We start from the raw sequence: 23,102 nt of genomic DNA, 5'->3' as shown, positions 1-23,102 counted from the left end.
CACTGAATGAGGCAAAGGGTGGTGGGTGTTTGTTTTGTTTTTCTGCCAGTACCTTTTCTACAAATTGTATTTCTAGAAATTATATAAGTCTTTGAAATTCAAAGGTAAAAGTCATGCTCAACCTGACTTAGCTCAATTTGGTCCTCCTAACTCTCCCCTGCAGCCACTTCCTCTCTAGGAAATGACATTCATATTCATACCTTCAGAGTTTAGCCTCACACATTTCTAGATGAATACCTCGGTGAGATATCTCTATTCTCTGTTCTCCAAGCAACAAACCTACATTTTCTATGCCCGACTATACCTTTCAGTGCAGCTGAAGCAATATCACAACAAACATAAGTCCAAACCTTCACCACAGTCCCTTCACTGCCCCAAAGGCACTGCTTTCAGATGTAAAGTCTGGCCTAGCACCATGTAACGGAAATACAATGAAAGACACAAATAGATGCCATGTATGTGATCTAAGTATGTAATTTTAAATATTCTACTAGCCACATGAAAGAAAGTAAAGAGAAACAAGTGAAATTAATATTTATAATATATATGTAAAAATATCTAGTTAATATATTTTAACTGCATCCAAAATATTATCATTTTAATGTGTCATTAATATAAAATGCATTAATGAGATATTTTACATCATTTTATTTCACACTAAGTCTTAAATACCTGGTATGAATTTTCCACTTACAGCATGACTTAATGTAACTAGTGGCTGCCATATTGGACAGTGCAGTTGTAGATCCAATAATCTATAACTCAAGGTTATCCTCACTCAAAACTCCTTCATGGAAGCATCTCTTTCCTATCTCAGCACCTACGTCTCCTCCTTAAGCATTTACACTCCAAACAGACTTGAGTCTTCCCTCAACATTTCCTGTTCTTCCTCACTGTTTTCTGCCTTTCAAAGTCCTTCCTACATTTTATGGTTTCTCAGCTCTCAGAGCACTTGCAGAAAAAGTATATCTGTTTAAGTAACCATAAATGATTCGTCCTAATATATAAAAACCCAGGGTCTGTAACGACCAACCAAAGGCTCCACCAAACACCAGAAGTCAGTTCTGCAGTTAATGTGGGTCCAGCTACCCAGCACTGCCTGCAGAGGGGACTGCGGATCAGGCCCAGAGAAAGACAGGGTCTGATCTGCAGCCTTCATGGCAGCTGTTGGTCAGCCATTACCTCTCTCTTTCCTCCAGGCTTAGCCAACAGCCATGCCTCTGTTTCTCTCCAGGCCTCTGCAGGGGCTGCTGATCAGCCCCACCTCTCTGATAAAACTCGGAGATAGGCCAGGAGATGCTGACTGGCATAGAAACCGACCAATCAGAATCAATTTGGCCAGCAGGGAAGGGCAGTTGGGGGTGAGATCAGGCCTACAGGGGAGGGCTGTTGGGGGTAATATCAGGCCAGCAGGAGAGGGCAGTTGGGGATGAGATAAGACCAGCAGGGGAGGGCCATTGGGGATGAGATCAGGCCAGCAGGGGAGGGCAGTTAGGGGCGATCAGGCAGGCAAGCAGAGAGATTAGGGGCAATTAGGCAGGCAGGCAGAGGCAGTTAGGGGTGATCAGGCAGGCAGGCAGGTGAGTGAGTGGTTAGGAGCCAGAGGTCCCTGATCATAAGAGGAATGTCCAAATGCTGATTTAGGTCCTATCCCTGTGGGCCAGCAGCTGGACATCCCCCAAGGGATCCCTGATTGGAGAGAGTACAGACTGGGCTAGAGAACCCCCCCCCCCAAGCATGAATTTCGTGCATCAGGCCACTACTATTCATATAAATAAATATCCCTTCAAATTTCTATTCTCCTCCGTGTTTCCCCATGCTGTCACTTTTACTGTCCCTTCTATCTTGGTAACTGAAAATGTCCTAACATGATAGTAAGCTTTGCAAAAGTAAGAGGACAGTGAGATCCTTTTAAAATATTTTAGTGCCTAAAAATAGAAGTAAATTCAGTGTCTTCCCCAAGACAATACTAAAATGTAACTTGGGGATCAGATACCCTATTTATCATCAGAGAGCAGCCATCTGTAGCACAAGCATCTGCTAACTCCTTTACAGAAGATTTGTGGGCCATTGAGTCATTAAATCATTAACTCATTCCTTTAGCACTTAAGTATTGAGCTCTTGCTCTCTATACTGTAATTGAGAGCTTTATCATCCTTTCCCCCCAACATACCCTCCACACCATTATTTCTAAATATATTCTTTAAAAAAAAAAAAAAAAAAACTCTATCCAAGAAGAGTAAAATTTTATTTTAAAAGGATTTTTCCAAAGATTAAAAAAGCATACCTGATTATTTCTTTACCAATTGAACCATGACTCCTTGCCTGAAGATAAAAGACAAAAAATAGTCATCCTAAAGTTAATGTTTCACATTAAATAGTCATATCCTCTTTTATAAAAGCAGCCAAAGCTAGGTATATGACTTGTTGATATAAATACTAAAACCTACTTTCCCTAATATAATACAAATATATTCTAACATTACCACAGTATAAAACATTATTTTTCTACTATGTTTTAAATTTTAGTCAAGTCTTATATGTGTACACTAATAAAATTCAATACAGAAATAAAACTATACATTTTATAAACAATATTTTCTCTGGGAATTTATAACAGAGTTACATGCAAAATTCTATTCTAATTATGTCTTAAGTATTTAAATATGAAACTTTAGGGAAAAATTAAAAAGTAATCACATACCAGTTCTCAAATGAAGATCCACTAAAATGAAACTATACAACCTTGAGATGTTATGGCTAAATAATAAGAAAAGTTCTAGTCACAATTTCCAGTCTGTGAAAGACTTCTCAATATATGAAACATGGCTTATTTAACACAAACAAATGTAGAAAATTGGTCATATTAGATGACTATAAAAACTACTCTCTTTGCAATGACTACAAGGGGAATCCCACCTGAGATTGTATTAAAGACCAGAGGCCCAGTGCACAAACTTTGTGCACTTGTAGGGTCCCTAGCAGATGCTGGCTGCTGGCTGGGTACTCCTTCTCTTCTCCCAGCTGCCTGCCACCACCGCTGGCAAGGACCTCCCTCCCTTTCTCTGGCCAGCCTGCCCCCTGGTCAAACTCCCAAAAGGACTCTGGCCAAGGGGACAATTTGTATACTATGCTTTTGTTATATAGTATAAGTAAAATAAAGTATAAGTAAATATCCAGTACTGGTGACTAGTTAGGCAAATATACAACAGATACTACACACCTATTAAAAAACATATAGAGCATTTATGTGTCCTGACATGGAGAAATAGCTGTCACATATTGTTGAGTGGGAAAAAAAAAAAAACAGGTTAGAAAACAATATGTACAGCATGATTTCATTCATGTAACATTGATAATTAGTAGGTACAAACTTCATAGTCAAAAAGTTAAGATTATGTAAATAACTTTTTTATCTCAGTTTTCAACAATTTATTTCATCTCAGTAGTAGAAAATTAAATTTGCCTATTCATGTTAAACAAAGTTATTCCAATTTAAAATTTATTTTGGCCTAGGAAGTTGGCATGTGAAGATGGGTAATACCAGCATTAAAATAGTGATGTAATACTTTTCAAAAATACTATGATTTTTTTCTATGTACTTTGATATATACCAAAGGAGAATTTAGCTAACTCTTCTCCTATATCCATCTAAAATTGAATATTCAGATCCTGTATGTTACTGAGATTACTTGAAATATCACTCAACTTAAACTTCACCCATAGGGTCTTTATGGATTTCCAATCCAAATTGCTGGGTTTCATGAAGTCACAGAACATAGTAGTTACAGGCCAAAAGATGACAATGCACAGATGTAGGTATTAATGCTATCTGCCCTGATTGTAATAGCTGTGTGACCCTGGGCAAGGTAATTAATTTTTAAGTCTCAGGATTCTCATCTATGAAATGGAGTAAAGAATAATATCTTCTCAAATGGTTATGAAAGTCAGTGCATAAAATAAATGTAAAACATTAAATATGCAAAAAACAAAAGGTTCTCAATAGAAGTTAGCTACTAGAATGAGAACTCAGAATACCACAAATGCCTGCTCCCACCAACTCTCCTCTGAATGTTATTCTGCATGTTCTACCAGGATGAGATCTTTCCCAGAAAAGGGCTTTTTTCACTCTAACCCTGCAGGACACACCTGAAATAAGTAACTAACACCACCTGGTCAGACAGACCTGATCCAACTCTGTAGTGAATTTGAACAACTTCCTTAGCATATTTGAAATTTATCTGCAGAATGGCGATATTATTCCCTGCATTCAAGAATTATACTAGAATTAATCTATAAGTAATGCTTAGTACAATACTAACATATAGAAAATACACCATATGTGACAGCTATTTCATAGTGAGTGCTATGTAATAGCTGGTCTCTTCTCATTTTCTTGCCTTAGCATTATTTTATTCTCAATTACCTATCTATTACAATAAAGAAAAAAACATTTTGTGTCTTCTCAATCATACAAGGGAAATACATTTCTTTATCTAAATATCCACTAACAAATAGTATGGGTTCAATCAAAAAATAATAGTCCAAAACTCAAGTAGTTATGAGACCCTAAATAATGGATATGTCAATAATCACTGAAAATCAAACTCATTGACTACTTTTAAATATATTCAAATAAATAATTCCATATGTGAAGTGCCCTATAATACTTTTCTTTTAAGAAGGCATTAAATACAAGGTGTTTATTATTATTATCTGAAAAATAATAAATGAAGTAGCTTGCTGATATTCCACAGCAGGGTAATATTGTCTTACAAGGAAAAAGAATAAAAAGGACTGTGCACCTTTTCATCATGAACATTGTCTTGTAAAATCAACATAACAATAAAATAATTGTGATTTTGAGATCACTAAGTAAACCATCATTTCAATCAGTGCTAAGTGTATTTCTGAATACACTTTAGGTAGACTGCCAGCCTCAAAGAGCAGCTTTACAACAACCAGACAATTTAATCCATTTTAAAGGCAGCTGTATATTTTTTCTGATACAATGTGACTGATTCAACCTTTTAATTTAAACTAAATCTTGGCTTTAATAAAGGTTTATCCTGGCAAGACACCAAACTGCATTTTAGGATATATTTTAATGTGTCTATTCTCTGTCTTCAATCAGAAATATAGTAGCTATGGCAAGAATAAAAAAGGTATGTGCTGCTCAATTATTATTCATTCTCTCTCTCTCTCTCTCTCTCTCTCTCTCTCTCTCTCTCTCTCTCTCTCAATTATGCTTACTGGAAAATCTTGGTTAAGATATTCAGCATTGGGAAGTATTAATCATCTAATTTATTTCTAGGGAAGGTCAAAAGTTAAATGATTCAGACCTGAAGTATTTATATTTTCCATCAGAGATAAGTATCTAGAATAGGGATTGGCAATTCTATAATCCTGAAAGTGCCAGATAGTAAATGCTTCAGCTTGGTAGGCTGCAGGTTTTCTGGCCCAACTACTGAGCTCCACCACAGTAATATAAAAGCAACCATAAATAATACGGAAATGAATGGGTGTGCTAGGTGACCATGCTTGGGTTGCAATGTGCAGACCCTTGTTATGGATGATGTATCATATTCAAAATATAGAAAAGACAATTCACTGTACTGAATACACTGTGTGAAATTCAAGATTTATACATATAACATCACAAATAATTGCTAAGCATATTCTATATCCAAGAGTCAGTGTTAGGTGCTATGAAGGTGCAACAGTAATGTAAAAACAAATTCTTATCCTCAGGAAACTCATATTTTCCTGGGGAGCCAAGAGGTGAACAGAATAAACAGACAGCAATACTAGACATTATGAAGTGTTAGGTGGATAGGCTTAACCTCAGATCTTTCAGGACTCCCCTAGGAATACACATTTATTTAATACATTTCAAGTAAATAAAGGGTGAAAAACAATATCACCCCTGGAAAAGAAAAGTTAGCAGTTTATCAGTTACCTTGAAATGCAAAATTATCTATTATTCTATATACCTACTTTCTTGATATTTTATAATAATAGAAAAAGTCTAAAGTCTATATTTATTCCCAACATAGAATCTTATAAAATTGAATTTAAATTGCATCTTAGAACTATTAGAAAATGATGCAAATTTTAACATTTACACTCAAAATAATCCTATCAATTTCTCAGAAATTTGTACTTCAGCCTTGCAAATTAGCTAGAGTTCAGAGTCCAAAACTCAGTAGTAAGAGAGAAAAAAAAAAGTAAGCAAGTATGAATAGTGAGATTTTTAAAAAGACAGAAAAATATCTAAGGGATATATACATTCAGCCTGCCATTAGATTCATTGTTAATTATCAAGAAATCTCTGAAAAAAGTCAAACTTACTGTCGTTGATAAAAGTCACTGCCTTTATGATGAGCATTGAAAGCTATATCTCAGGAGTATTACTGCCAGAGACTTTTGACTAGGACCTGACAAATCCTTACTCTAAAGCAGAAGGCTTTTATGACATCAAAACAGGAAAATCCTACAATGGTCTCTTCTACGTTTCAGCTTTGAAGTTCTTGAATTGTCATATAGTACTTAATATGCATAGCTTGTACTGTCTCCTGCAAAATGCTTTTAAAATTGCTTTCCTAAAGTTCAGGTGGAATTAAAGAGAGCTATATATCACAGATTTTAAAAATGGTGCTTCTAAAGGAAGAGAGCATTGGATAGTTTAAATAATCATCTGTGGATAACGAGTGAAAGTGGACTCTATGTCAAATGTTTGCCCACTGCTAACACCAGTGCCACACCATCACTGACCCATTGGCTCACAACAGCCTCTGAAGGTCTTACCAAGATATGTGTTTGCTTATTTCTTTCATATGTTCTAATCACTGTCTTTATTTGGTGACCCCCAGAGAAGACATATGCTACCAAAGATTGAGCTTTTCTGTCTGCAATGAAAACATTTAAAGAAAAGGTATGAAGCCATCAGTTCTTAACAGAACAAAAGAGAAAAATTAATTGGTTTCTCATCAAAGTGTGCCAAATATTCTGTTGCTCTGTTTTCTTCTCTTAAATTCTATGAAATATGGTAGCTACCTTGGGTTGGCTGCTTGAACTGACTGACCCCGGAAATGTGCAATAAGGATCACTTCATGCTGCAGCAATGTGAGCTTTTTCCAAAACAAAAGAGCTGATCCTCATTAGTGACTAATTATTTTCAAAAGTTTTTATTTTTTTCCAAATACCTTTGGAACAATCCTAAAAACAGTTCCAATACTTACTAAATATAACCTTTCTTTCATACACCCTTGAATTTGTAACCCATGTGAAGGAGATGAAACATCTTAGCTTTATAAATTGTGCTTCATAGAACTCAAGTGTCCATAAAAAGCAGTTACTCTCCCATGTGGTATCCCAGTAGCAGGCTTTGAGTGCTTCTGTGATAATAAAGGCATTTTCCCATACTTCACATTTCTAAATTTATGTTTTTTCTTATAATTACAAATCTGTCATCTTTATTCTTCTGGATAATTTTTAAGGGATAATGATAGTGCATGATGACAGTATTTGAAGAATAGACATTGCTTCTTGAGCAAGTCAATGAGATTTTTTTTCAAGAAGAAAACTTATAATTTTGAAATAATTGAAAACAAGTTATAAAGGAAGTCTTGTTTCTGAATAACAAGTCTTCTCTTATTCAAGGTAAAGTGATATAGAACGGAAGTGGGGGCTGTGGAAGCATAGATTGAATTTTGAAAAGATTTCTTCATTAGTATCTATAACTTTGGAAAGTTAATAAACATTTTAACCTTAATTCTGTCATTGATACATTTAGAATAATAAAATTTTCTAAAAATATTAATCTGATAGGGTTGATGTGGGATGAGTAGTTTTGACTAGGACTTGGCACGTAATTGAGCTTCTTTGCTACTAATACTACTAGCAACATTTGGAAAATAAAACTTATAATAGATGTGCCCTGGCCTCTGTCACCTACAGATATCCTGTATCTCTAAAGCAACTGCCTTAGATTTCTGAGAATAAGGCACAAGTGACTCATGAAAGCAAACTGGCCTGTTTCTCCAAAACTACTCTAAATTGCCTCCAAAATCTACTACTAATGAGACTCTTTTTACTTAATTGAACTATAAATTTCCTTTTGAAATCATGAAAGTTCAACCTGAATGATATAGAGTTCCTGATTCCAGCTAGGAAAAAAGCCAAGGTAGTAACGTCATAACCAGCTGTGTATATCTAAACTCCAAAGAAGTGTCAGTTACATGTTCTCATATTTACAATTTCCATCTCCAGATAAATTATTTTTCCCTAACTATTCTCAAGAAAAATTGGTACAGTACCAATATGGGGGGGGTGGGGAGGGCTTTGATACTAATTTATATAACATGCTGTCAAATCTCAGCATAAAGATAATTTCTTTAGTTAACACGTAAGTTAAATTTTCCTAAGCGTATTTTGAACTCTTTTTATGTAAATACCTATTCTTGTGAAATGACATAGAAATTAGACTGCATTTTTAGATTTTAAAAACTACTTCCATTCTATAAGACAAGGATCTCAGCATACTTCTCTGCCGCTTGTCACAGTTGCTAATACATTACAATTAAAAGGCCATCCTGGCAAGAAGGATATATATATATATATATCCTGAGATTGGAGAGAGATGCTTGCAAGTAAGCTGAACTATTAAGTAACCAGGCAATAGTAATTGAGAGTAATAAGGTAGTAATATTGGTGCTTTTCATTTTCTTCATATTTTTCTAAATTTTCTACAATAAATATGTACAATAGTAATTATAAAAAAATTTAAAGGGTACATATAAAAATCTGCCAGGAATTTAGCTTAACTCTCTAATATGGAGCAAATAATAGATATGTAGTTAATAAATTAAGGAAAATTAATACTGTTTGGGGCAGTAGGGTAAGGTAGTTTTGCTAAGAACAACAACAATACTCAATAATATTTTTTAATTACTATAATTTTATTCCCTTTGACATCCTCTAAAATTATAAATATCCTGACAGTCTCCATGATATTTCTAACTTTCTGTTTTAAGAAACACCAGCTCAACACTTTCTATAACATAAAATTTTGTTAACCTTCATGAAGTAATTTATCCTCTGTAGAAATGAACCCACTACCCCACAATATAAAAATAGCCAGGGCTAAATCCAGTTCCTAGAAATGACTCTAGAAACAACTTCCCAAGAGAAGGCTGCTTTGTGCTCGGTCATTACTCTGAGGATGGACATTTCACAGCTCAAACCTCACACCTTGCTTGGAGCTGGTTGCCCTCAATGTTGCCTTCAACTTCTCTGTAGAAATATTTGAATAAATGAACAGTTTTATGAATAAACCTAAATATGCATGTAGAAATAACACTCTCCCCCTGCCTTTCTTTGGTCAGAAATAAACACCAGTTTACATTGCACAAAACCATTTACTCTCTCACTAAAATTCATATACAGTGAAGAGTATGCACATAAATCAAATTTAGAGAGGAAAAATGGTTAAGCTATTCTAATTAAATGAATTGAGCACACTGGCCTAACACCTGGACTGCGCCACACTGAGACCCTTTCAAATGCATTTGCAGATGTGGGCTGAACTGCCCACGGGAGTACAACTTCCTAGCAGTGTTCTCATCACCCTCCTGCTGTCCCTTTCAAAATCATCAGCCAGAAGCATATTCTATGTTGCTCTGGATAGGCTGCACATAGTAGGTCTTTAATAAACCTGTGTGAAATTGAATTGGATTTAGTATTAGATTTGAAAAATCATTTGATAGACAAATGATTTGTAAAAAAAAAAAAAAAAAGACCTTTAATAAAAATGGGCATATGCTTTGGTTCTGCCCAATGGAGCGACTCAGAACCAGTTTCTTCACTCTTTTACTCACTGCACTACGGGGGAGCTGCCTTTTTCATCTGTGCCCATCCCCACCAGAAGGTAAGCGCCCGAAGGGTGATGAGCATATGTGTCATGTCAACCACTTTGTGCTGCTTCACTGGCCTTCCACTTAGTGCTTCATTCATTTGTTCATTTATTCATGCATTCCTCTACCCAGCCACTCAATCCACCAAGCCTCAAAATATCCGAGGACAGTGCATATTCCTTCTAAGTCTTCTCGTCACCCAACTTCTTGTGACATGTGTTCTAGACAACACAAATAGAGCAATACTGGGATGTCAGAGCTAGAATATGAGAACAGAAAGAACTATCCCCTCTATTGTTCTAAACCCAAATTTCTATTCTTGCAATACAGACACTAATTTAAAATATGTAAATAGTTAAATAATTGAGCCTGTTCTGGGAATACAGCCATAAATTTACAAATATATCTAATATGTAATCATTTAAAATGGTAAAGTATGCTAAGAAATCACAATGTTACTGAAAAGCGTATTTTAAGGAAGTATATACATATACAATACTATGCGAAACAATCTTTTACCTATGAGCACTATTTTACTTTTTTCCAAACTTTAAAAATTTACCAGCATTAACACTCCAAAGATCCTGACTGTTTTTCTGGAGATGAAAATAACACCAGCAAAGGCAGTATATAAAAGCTCCTAATTAGTACTTGTGTGGCATTATGGTCATTCTTAAAATGCATAACAGAATAGTAACCTGATGATCAGTCTTGATCTTTTTTTAGTTATTTTATTTTCTTTTTAAAAAATGTTTATTGTTGAAAATATTAAAAATTCCTCCTTTTTATTCCCTATTGACCCTTTCTAGCCTGCCCCCACTCCCTACCCCAGGCCTTCACCACCCTATTATCTGTGTTCATGGGTTATGCATGCAAATTCTTTGGTTGACCTCTTCCCACTCACCCACCCACGTTCCCTCTGAGATCCCAGTCTTGATCTTTTAACTCCTCTGCACATAGTGACTTCAATGAGCCTAGTGCTTTTCCACCAAGAGTTCACTGAATTTAAAAAATAATAACACCACTGAGGACAAGCAGTACAGCTATGCCTCTAAGAGTATTCATCATGGGAAGCAATCAGGAAAAGACCATAGCCCACATCTCAGAGGGAAGATTGATCTTCAAAATGCAGACCCTGCATTGTGAGTTGTAGCCACCAGCCCCACACCATGTTGAATGCTCATCTCTGGATATGGACAGCGACTTTCATTGTTGTGCAGCTTTCCTCTAATTAGTCAGGCTATTAGTATTCACGCCACCTATCTTTGATTTGTAGAAACAAACCCTCAAACATTACGCAGGCTTCCAGAAGAATCTCTAAATGTGAATGGTGTGACTTAGAGTCAATGAAAGGTGATATTAGGTTATACAATCAGTTCACATAGAGTCATTTCAGTGGCACTTCTCTGAAATGTATGGACTTTGTGGTTTATTTTTTTAAAACCTCTGTGGCTGACAGGCCCTCACTTGGACAAAATTCCTTTCCAAATCATGAGGTCTTTCTACTAATGCCTGAGGTGGCATCTTTCTTCTTTGGTCTACTTTACCTGGGAGACCAATTGCAAGCAAAAAGGAATTCACTTTAGCAAACTGTGTGACTTCTCTGAGTCCTCAGAGCCTTCCAGAAATTGAGGCTTTGTGCCAACTCATTATTCCCTGCCATGTGGATCCTCCATTGAGCAATTAGGAAAGAAAGAGTTTTATTATCCTGGGGAAAAGAGGAATGTGGTGAGATGCTTCATGGGAAGAAATAACATGAAAGTCAGAACTTCATGGCATTTCAGGCAAGCCAATGAGAAAATCCTGTATTCACTGCAGATACATAAAAAGACAGTCATGGAAATGAACCAGAAATAATCCTGGAAACTTTTTCACCTCCTTTCTCTCTTCCTGCATTCAGCGGCATTATTCACAGCCATTTGTTTTACCCTTTCAGACACGGGGTCATGCTTTCTGCTTAGGAGCTATTGTCCAAAGCTTAATCTGATAGAAATCACTAAAGTTTTTTCCTATTGTATCCTTCGGCACTGGGCGGAATTCTACTTAGGCATGTTGAAGTCAGAGAATCCACTGAGACAGAGAAAATAAATAAAAATTTTTAAGAATTAGGTCAATTGAGTAAAAATATAATTAGCAGCTCAAAGAAATGTTGGGATCTAAATGGCATCTTCCTTGATTTTACACTTAATTATAAGTATCCCTAATAAGAATCCCTCCAATCAGTCTTTATTTTATAATTAAATGCCTTTAAACATTCCAACTGTTGAACAAATCAATATTTAGGTAAAGTTTATAGTTTAAAAACTTTAAAAACTACATTATGAATATTAACCTTACTGTCCTATGCAAATTATTAAAAAGCTTATGAGTGGAGACAATGACAAACTAGCTCTTCATTTTCCTACACATATATGCATGTCTTCATATACAGTCATAAACACACACATCGTCCACCTTGATAATGCTTGAAATCACATTCTCAGAAATATTTATCTACAGAAGAAAGCAGGTTAAATGGACTAGCTCTCTGCACCTCAAACTGTCCTAAAACAGGTTAGAGGAACTCAGATAGGGGAGGGGAAATTTAATCTTTTATGCAAACTATAATTAAAACTAGAAGCCTATTTGAAAAATTCTAATGAGGTAGCAAACTGACTTACTTATTACTGCTATGGCTTATCTTCTAAAAACTGCCCCAAAACACAAGAATTAGAAGAGATAAGGAATACAAAAGCATGAAAAAAGACTGGTAAATCCCTCGTAAGATATGTATGCCAACTAAAGGGGATTGAGCCCCCTCAATCCATCCTTGCTCTTTACCTTGCCAGTCTCAGCCCCTCAAATGTAAATCCACCCACAAAAGTCAGCCATTTACTGCCAGGTTTCTGGAGATCTTGCATCTGCACATTTTCCACACATCATCTCTCAAGTATCTCTGCTTGATCCCTTTACTTCTCCTACCTATGAAAGCTGCTCTCTCTCCATCTTACCACCAACATTCAGTGTTATGCCAAAAACTCACCCACCACATTAGCAAAGCAAAAGGCAGACACCAAGAAAAAATTTAAAACCCAGTCTGTCACTAAGACCTGTCCACCAATATTCCTCAGGCATATCTGTATCAGTTGAGATTCAAACAGTTGGGTGAATTCCAATCTGTATTGGGTGAGACCATCCATCTAGTCTTACACAAACTGCCCTTTCTAGTCTATTCTCTCATCATAACTAGTTAGTGATTTTATCCTTTAAATCTCAGAATAATTCTTTCTTGCTCAGAAATGCTTATCTAGATTCTTTGAGGGGTCAAAACCTTGTTTTATAAATCACTGTAGCTTCAGATATATCTCCTTTAATAACACAAAATAAATTAAATTTACAAAATAAATAACTGTGCTTAATGTCCACGGCATACACTAGACAACAATGAGCATGAAAGCAAGGACACTGCCTCATGTTTTCTCACCAGTGTCCCAAAATCTAGCATACTAGTCTGTACCTAGAATAAAGAAGGCGCTCAGTTAATATTATTTGGATAAGTAAGCAAACAAATAAATAGTCTATGTGTATGGATTTATACTATCTGTGTTTACAAATAATATTTTTAAAGACTTAGTATTAAGAAATTTATTTTAAAATGTTACCTAAATACAAACGAAAAGTAAAAGTAAGTCTCCAATAGATGTTCTTCCACAGCCATGGAATCAAAAGTAATGAATATGTTTACTCCTATGGTGGTTGTACATCCAACTTTAGCTGAAATGGCCCGTTTTTTGTCCCAGCATAATTGTCAGAACACTATCTTTCACCTTCAAGGTTGTTGCAATTTGACCAACAAATTATATGGTCACTTTGCTTGTCATAAAGAGATTTCCTGGGTGCTAGCCCAAGGTCATTTTGTGAAATATGTGCTGTATCATAAGAGAAATCTATTACAAGGTCCCAATTTTAGAAATTTTCTCTCTAGATGAATCTAAAAACTGTAGGTATAGTGATAATATGCTAAAATATAAAAATACTAGATTTTTAGAGCATCTGGTTGAGCTTAGAGAAGATTTATCAAGTTGGATAGATATCAAATGTGGTACATCTTAAATATTTAAATTCTAACACAGGCCATTATATAATGTGCAGTTCCCCTATTGCAACTTGACAAGCCAAGCTTCATCTTTTTAATACCACTAGATTTTCTTTGTACTTTAGCAGGTAGAACTAACCAATAAGATATTCAGTTAAGTTGCTCAGGACAGTGATATGAATGGCCTACTGTGCCATTAAGTTCAAACCTCACAAAGCTGCTAAAAACTTTAATAATGTGTTTCCTTTGGTCACATCTGGATATAATCCCAACAGAATATTCAATTGTTTAAATAATCCTATATAATAAAAGGCTAATATGCAAATAGAACTAACGGCAAACAAATGGAACAACTGAACAACTGAACAACCAAACAACCAGTCGCTATGACGTGTGCTGACCACCAGGGGGAGTGTGCAGAACATGGTAGGCATTGGCCATGGCAAGATGGTAGAGTAGGTGAGCAGGGGCACCAGACCAAGGTGGGGTGCTGGTCACTATCATTGGGGAGAGCCTCTGGTGGTTACTGAAAATTCCCTGTGCCACAGTCCCACCTAGTACTCACACCTGCTGCCAGCGCCAGAGCAGCCACTTGCACCCATTGCCAGCGTTGGCCCCACTCACACCCACTACTGGTGCCCAGCTTCAGTCCCGATCACTCGATGCCATAAGCAGGTGTGAGCAGCAGCTGCTGGCCTGATCACCCTTGAGGGCTTCTCCGCCTCCCCCTGCTCCTGAGGGGCAGTCAGGGCAGCAGCTGCCTCTTGCACCTGCTGTCAGAGTTGGCCCCAATCACTCTGCACTGTCAGCGGATGCAAGAGGGGCAGGTGCTGACAGCTGTGGGAGCCATGGGGTGGGAGTGGGGGAGCCAGCAGACAGGGGACAGGGGCCACAGCAGAAAGGGCTGGGTAAGGGCATGGAGGATGGGCTGAGACCTACCGCAGCCTCATGGCCCACAGTTCCTTTCAAGGTGCACAAATTTGTGCACTGGAACCCTAGTAAATAATAAGGTAATAACAAATTTTATTTGATTTATAGTAAATAATTCTTTAAAATTAATGAATAAGCTAAAACATGCAGAGTCAATCTTTTCAAATATATTATTTCAAATCAGTCAGAGGCACCTTTTTTCCTTCAATAAAATAAAATGGAAAATGTAGAGGATTAAAGTGTTAGGCACCTCAACTTTTCTATTTTTAAATTTGTGTCTACAACAGAAAATATAACTGAACAGCGCAGGTGCAGATTGATTATTTCTTCAACTAATGAAAGTCACTCATTACAAATACTGTCTTTAGAATTCTTTTAAGGTTGTTGTTAATAATAACAAATACCAACAGAACAAATTATTCATAGATAATTGGGATGCATTATTAAAAAGTCTTAAAATACTTGTCTTATTTTTTAAGGTATTTTATTAAAATGGCAGTATAAATATGCATGCTTCTAAATAAGTATATATTTAGGAAATCTGGCTACCATCAAAGATGAATCTTAAAACATAGAGGAGCCATGTGAACCCCAAATGCATCCACACAAGACTCTGACAGTAATGCAATATGGTCATGGCATGCCTTGGGTCCTTGTGTGTTTAATCCAATATTTAATGGTACCATCCTAAAGGGTAGGGAGTAAGGATCTCTAGAGCAGCTCAGAATTTGGTTGGCACCAGCTGGAACAGACCAATCGGTTCCATACCTGTAGTGAGGCATGCCTGCTGGATGTCTTTTTAGACAGGTTCTCGAGGTAACCCAACTTGAGAGCACAAGAAGTTTCTGGGCCGGAGAGGCAAGCCTGTCAGTGGTCTGCAGTGGAAAACTTAGGAGCATACAGTATGCATTCTCTCACTTATTTATTCATTTATTACAAATAATATTGAGTGTGAACAATGCGTCAGACACTATGCTTGACATAATGGTGAGTAAATCAAGCACAGTTCCTGCCCTTGTGAAACTTAGAGTCCAAGAAAGGACACGGGCATTAAATGAACAATCTCACCAATGTATGTATAAACATGACATGAGATAGGAGCTCTGAAAGAAAAAGCTCATAATCAAATGAAAATCTATGACAAAAAAAAGTCCCTGGCCCTAAGTGGTTTGGCTCAGTGGATAGAGCATTGGCCTGCGGGCTCAAGGGTCCCAGGTTCGATTCCGATCAAAAGCATGTACCTTGGTTGCATGGTTGCAGGCACATCTCCAGTAGGGGGTGTGCAGGAGGCAGCTGACCGATGTTTCTTTCTCATCGATGTTTCTAACTCTCTATCTCTCTCCCTTCCTCTCTGTAAAAAAATCAATTATATTTTAATCCCTGGCCTGGGCAAGGGAGCAGAATAGGAAGCAAATGAAGCCTGATCATCAGGTCTGGAGGATCAAAGAGAGATAGGCTGGGGGTAAGGAAGTTTTTGCAGGACTCACATTGCAGCTAAAGGGAACTGCATGTGCAAAGATCCTGTGGCGGAGGAAGCATGAAGCAATCACAAAACAAACATTTGGCTAGAATACAGAGTGAGGGGAAGCCTGGCCAACCTGGAGTCCTAAGCAGATGTCAGGAGCTGCTACAGCTACTGGGTTATGGGAAGGTGTTTTCCTGAAAATAAATTCCAGTTCACAGACATTTATTTCTGTGAAGAATAAGAAACAAATTATAACCAATGTTGTCTGCTTTTGAAATAACATTGCTGGCTACAGCCATGTAGTAGAGAAACGGGATAGCTACTCTCTACTTCAGAACCAGACTGAATGGATCCAGGTGGTGGCTCTGCCATTTCCCAGCTGTATGACCTTAATTTGTTCACCTAATTTGTGTTTCAGTTTTCTTACATTTCAAATGGAGAACATCTTATACATCTAAAATGCTTAGAAGAGTGAAATAAGCATTAGTCATTGTTGCATGGGGCTTATGTACCCATGCATTCTCCAGTGCTATCAGTGAGCTGCACATAGCTCAGAGCTGTGCCTCTGCAGAAAAACTGCCTTGAGGGGGCAGGAGCCCTGTCACCCAGAAATGCTACATCCTGCAGCCAATTCTGACTGACAGGGGTACAAAAGCCTGACCCATCACAAAGTGTGACAACTCTGTGGTGCTAATCACACACCAGAGCTCCTTGCAGGATCAGGGTGAGACCATATTTTTGCCTGGCTTCTTCTCCCCTACCCACTTCTGCTTCCCTCACCTGCTTTCAGATTTCCTCTGAGAGCACTCTCAGTAAATCACACTTGGACTCTTCTTCTTGGGAATCCAACCTAAGACAATTATAATAATTATCGTGCTGATCCACTGTCTCTTTGAGACCACATTCATTTTTGCCAGACTAAGAGCTCAGCTCAATTACTTCCAAAAAATAGCTCTTTGACATCTAATAGTTTGAACTGGGTGCACAATTAGCACCTTTTACCAGTTTATACAGATTGGGGCAAAAGTAGGATTACAGTTGTGATTATGCAAAATGCAAGCTTTATTCTTGTATTATTATTATTTATTTATTATTGTATTATTTTCCTTACAAACAACTATAAATCTGCTTTTGCCCCACCTTGGAATGGTTGTATATTTAATGGTTTACTTATTTGATAGGAAGCCCATCAGGATATAAACTTCATAAAAGTAAATGTGTGTGATTCAGTTATTTTCCACATAGGACACAGCACAGAATCTCACATATAACAAGGACTCAGCAATCCAGCTCAATCTGCTTGATTATAAATTGTGGGGTTGTCTAATGTGCACATTATGACAGTACAGTTAGAAGCAAATCTCCCATGGAAAGAAATGGTCTGACTGCACTTTCACTTTGAAGAGTAATGGAGCCTAACCCAAATGACACTTTTCCTTCCAATTCCAAGCTGCTGGAGCATCTGTTCACTAACACACAAAGTTTACTGACGCTGGCTTTCAGTTGCTTCATTCTGCCACATCATTACAACAGACTTTAAAACCCTTGATGCCACAGCATATTGGGATATGAATCAGGCAAGAAACTGACCATTAAAAACTCCTTTGGCATGAAGAAAATGACTCTCAGCATGAAAATCTCCCCACAGACAGTCACTGCATCCTTGAAATGTAGCTTAAAGCACCATTATCTACACAGAGCTCACATTCAACACACTCATACACTTGACACTGCTGCCCAGCGGAGGCAGAATATTCAGAGGGTAATTCTGAAGTAGACAACTGACACCTCATTATTTCACAATGTAGGCTCCACCAAGATTAATGGGGAATTTTAAATAAGATATTTGCAAATGAAGCAGTCGGCTGATGGAATCCTATATCTGAGAACATGACTAGAGGAGAAGCCTAAATTCAGAAAATTCAGCAGTCAGCTCTTAGTGATTGGGAAAGGACTGCATATGCATGACCTCATTTACATACAGCCTTCTCCCAGCTGCAAATGCAAGATGTAAATCTATGATACCTACTAAACCACACGTGTGTGCAAACAAAACATCTGGTGCAATTAGAGGCTTTTGATTCTTTTACTGCCGTAATCAACACATGTATGTTCGTGCTTCTTTGTATTCATCTCAAGCACTAGTGACCCTCTTTTCATACAAGAAGCAATAGGCAGAAATACTAGTAAGTCTTGTTTTTCTCTGTAAAGTTGGGATATAACCCATTTAGTCACCAAATCTAAATATCCTACAGATAAACAATAAATGAAGAGAAAAAAATATATACCAAATTGATTTTTTTTAATGTCAAGACTCAGATAAAAATGAACATCCCTGACAAAATAAAAGGGAGCAGGCTGGCAAGGATGTATGTGGAAAATAGATTTGACAGCATAATTCAAATTGGAATGTCTGTGCCACAAAAATAAAATTGTTTAAAAACAAACATTATATTTTCCTCTTTCTAAGCAATAGAGAAAAAACTGGGCATACATAATGGCTTTATTTTTAATAATAAAGGAATAGTGGCTCATCTATAGACAAAGACATTCTTAAATTTTCTATTTACACATGAATATAAATCAAAAGAATCTAGAATATATAGAAATGTGTCTCTTGGAGAGGAGTTTGCAAGACAAATTTTAGTGAATAATTTGAAGCCCAGTGTGAATAATAATCCATGTTTCTCCCTGCTACAATGTCTTAATGCCACAGTGAAAAAGCACTTTTTTCTCCTAATTAAGGGCCACATGCTGCCTTTGCAGTGATCACGGGGTCTCATTAGTGCCCAATGAAGTTTTGGTATCAATCACATTAAGTAGAGACCATATATACAACCCCATGTGTTCTCTGAATTTCCATTTTTAAGAGTTGTTGCAATTAAATTATTTATTGCAGCCTGATTTGTCTTTTTTTCCCACTCAGATGTATGGGTGGGGGGATGGGGAGGACGAGGTAAGATGTGTTGGGCAGTAGTGAGCTCAAGACAGGTCTTATTTTTCATATGTGGTTTAATACCTTTTCCACAGACAATCAACGTGAGGAACCCAATGTAATTTTAAAGCATTTACAAATAACACATGCAAGATTTCTAACATCCTTTCACTATTGATAGTCTTCTTGTTCCAGAAAGGAGAAGTTAAGAAAAGATTTTGAGATCATGTATTTATTACTTGTTCTGCACCTGGCATTGACTGCTTTACTTTGTGGATATTATGTCACACTTATACCAGCAAATGGAAGTGAAAAATGGAAGCCACTGCCTGCTAATGGAAGCCAACAATCATCAAATTCACTTTGCTGGTAAACTTAGAGCGGCAATGGTTTCCACTTCCTGGTATTTGCACTTTGGTGCAATCTCTCCCATCCCCTTGAGTGCAAGCGGGACCTGTGACTTGCTTCTGATCTATAGAATATACAAAGGTAAAACCCGATCCTCCTGTGATTAGGTTAGATTTTATAAGGCTCCTTCTTAGTAGGCTGAAGGGAGACACTCTCCTTACTGGCTTGATGGGGAAGCAGCTATATTGAAGAAGTCCCTGGGCAAAAAACCAGAAGCAGGTTTTAGGATCTGAACAGACTCCAGTTGATGCCAGCAAAATGCCACCCTCCTTCATATGTGGTTACTGGGAACTACCCAATATGCCTTTTAGTAATTAAACACACACACACACACACACACACACACACACACACACACACCACGAAGCTTAGGACTTAACAAAATATCTTGCTGTTAGCTAAATTATTCTTGACTCTTCTCAAGAAATAAAGTCATGAATCAGAATCCTTAGAGTTTAAAAGTCCCAGAGGTTGCAGACACATGCTCACAAGACCAGACAGGGAATACAAAGAAGCAGAGCAGATCAGCTATAGGAAAACATAGTAATACAAAGGCTACATAAATGACAACAATCATTAAGCCTCAGTGTTAGGGATCTAATAAGGAATAGCAGGACCATGGCACACTGGAGAGCCACATCCCATGTAACTGGCTTAGCAGCTTCTTGTCTTCAAACGATCAATGAATTAATCTAGTGTTGCTCAATCTTGTGATTTTTTTTCTTTAAAAAAAAAGAAAGAAAGAAAGACCACCAAAACATGAATTATCATAAGGAAAAAAAATCCTCTGATCTCTAAACAATGAAAAGATAATTATTATAAGTTTTCAAGACCTGCCCTGATAATGAGGTGCTGGTCAAAATATTTTATTCAATCTGATTTGACCCAAACCCTCATTTTAGAGCTGAGGAAATAAAAAGCTAAAATGGGTAAATTATCTTTAAAAGGCCCTACAATCATGAAAAGGAAGACTCAGTAATTATAACCCCCAGCACATGCACCTGGAAACTACAATATGAAATTAGAAATTAAGAATTCGCATGCAATCCTTTTTGAGAATAAATTACTAATTTTGTCAATTGGCTATAACAAGGTACAGATGGTTTCGTAGTAGAAATGGCATGCTTATGAGAATAAAGGACTCATTTTTTAAATTCAGACATTCAAAAGAAAAAAAGCAAAATAAATGCAAAATTCATTCAGTCTGAGCATGACAAATCACTATTTACTGGTCATGTGCAACCTTCCATTGTATTAAATATTCATAGACTTCAGAAGGAGGCTGTCAGCTTTCCCCTTTGTCTGAATCACATCACCTTTCACTAACAGAGTGAATGTCAAACATAGCTGGGTTTCTTGGGATGCTGCCAATTAAGGGAGTCAATAGTAAAGGTATTCCTCCCTAGGACTCACAAGGAATAATAGGGCAAAAGAACCACTCAACTATGTGCAGAACCACTCAATTTTCCACTGAGCTCCAGCTTTGATTTGTGAGTTGGTGGCATATGGCTCAAATTTCAGAAAGTCTAATCATGTCAGTGATAATTGCCTAGGTGTGAAAGTGCGAATGGTCAATAACATGATTGTGTACTGCATGGTCAATGGATATTCATTTACAACTCAGGCAACCATGCTGCACATACATCCAGACTGCCTAATAATGTGGAAGATTAAAGAATAGGAAGAAATCTATCAGTAGCCAGTTTTCCTTTTTAGGGAAATTCAATGAATTATTAGATGTGCATTATACAGCTGTGTTTATTCAGTATAATGTTAAGTTTAAAAATGCAGCTCAGTTGTATGACGAGCACAAAACTCTAACATGACTGTAAACATACATGGTGTGAGTCTCTATGTCAGCAGCATTGCTCCAGCAGCCACTGAGTTTCACAGAAAAGAACTGGAAAGGACATGTGAGTTTTTTTAAGTCAATAATTAATATATACATACACTACAAAATATACATGAACATAATAGGAATGTATAATACATATGCTGTTTAATAGGAGTATGTATATACGGTGAGTGAAGTGGAAATGAAGATCCATTCTTATCATTAGATTAAAAGAGTTAATATACATGATGTGCTTAGAACAATGCCTAGCATATAAGAAGGACCAAAAAAAGGACAAGGTATCAGATTATAGGAAGACGCTAATATTGAGAAAGGCCAATCTGTTAGTGAGAATACAAATGATGACTGATTTGCCTCACCCCCAAGCCCTGACTCTCCTGTCTATTCTCTGGCACATTTGCCTAGCAGAACCCCACTAGATAGGCCTACTCCTCCTGACTATGGGATGGACATAAAACCAGGTGGCCAATCAAGTGCATCACTTGCTTTCCTAGTATAGGTTGGCCCCTCCAGTGGCCATAATGCCTCACCAGATCTCTTTTCTTGATTTTTCTCAAACTTGTCACTGCCTATTTCTGCCAACATACTCTTGAACAGTGTAAGAGTATGATTTTTTTTCATGCAAAAAGTAAAAAGATTGTCTATGGGAAAAGATGTCATCACTTGACAGAAATAATATATTTTAACAAATTAGATAAGCACCAGAAAATAGAGTAACTAGGGATTGGTAAGACTTTAACATATTTTAACCTCAAGAAATATCTATAATCATGAAATCTGTGACATGACTTTTGATATTTATGAATAATATTTATTTTTCCTGTGAAAATTTTCTTGTAATTATTATAGTATTCAGTTTCTGACTTAGGACTTGTAAAAGCTAGTTGCAGATGGGATTTTACTCTCATTATGTGAACTGCTAGCACTTGCTCAATTTAAATGTATATATTCCTTGTAATCTCTTCCTAACAAATTCCTTTAGGGCATGTCTCTTGAGCAAGTACAATATTACTCTTTAGAAAATAAAACCTTCTCATTTTATCTTTTTTTAAATCATCAATATAGGGAGGTAGTTTAAGAAAACTTTGTGAAAGGAAATGATGCTTTTACAACTTGAGTCTCATTACAGGATAAAAAAATTAGTCTTTCTTAATTCATAAGACAGAGGAAGAAGTATTTTTATGTTGTAGAGAACAATTTAGAAATAATGCCTTCCATGAGACAAATCTCAAAAACTTTCAATAAACAGTTACGCAAATCATACTTCAATAAGCTATGCTATGAAAATTCTGAGTTAAAACTCTACGCTGTGTGCCCCCCGCCAGTTCACTGTATACAAAGGCTGCTTCTTCTTTTCTAATTAAGTATCCGCTGTCAGAAAGCTTTCAGCCAAAATAACAGTCCTTTTTCTAACTCCAGATGTCCAGCAATAGGCATTATCTGAATCAGTAGGGAAGCTGTTCACCAAGATTTTAGAAGTAGATGAATATTGCAATAAAAACCTGTCAGTCCTGCAGTCA

This window comes from Pipistrellus hanaki (genome assembly GCF_964339955.1).
Source record: "Pipistrellus hanaki genome assembly, chromosome: 4".
Classification (NCBI taxonomy): Eukaryota; Metazoa; Chordata; class Mammalia; order Chiroptera; family Vespertilionidae; genus Pipistrellus; species Pipistrellus hanaki.
This window is presented reverse-complemented; position numbering follows the sequence as displayed.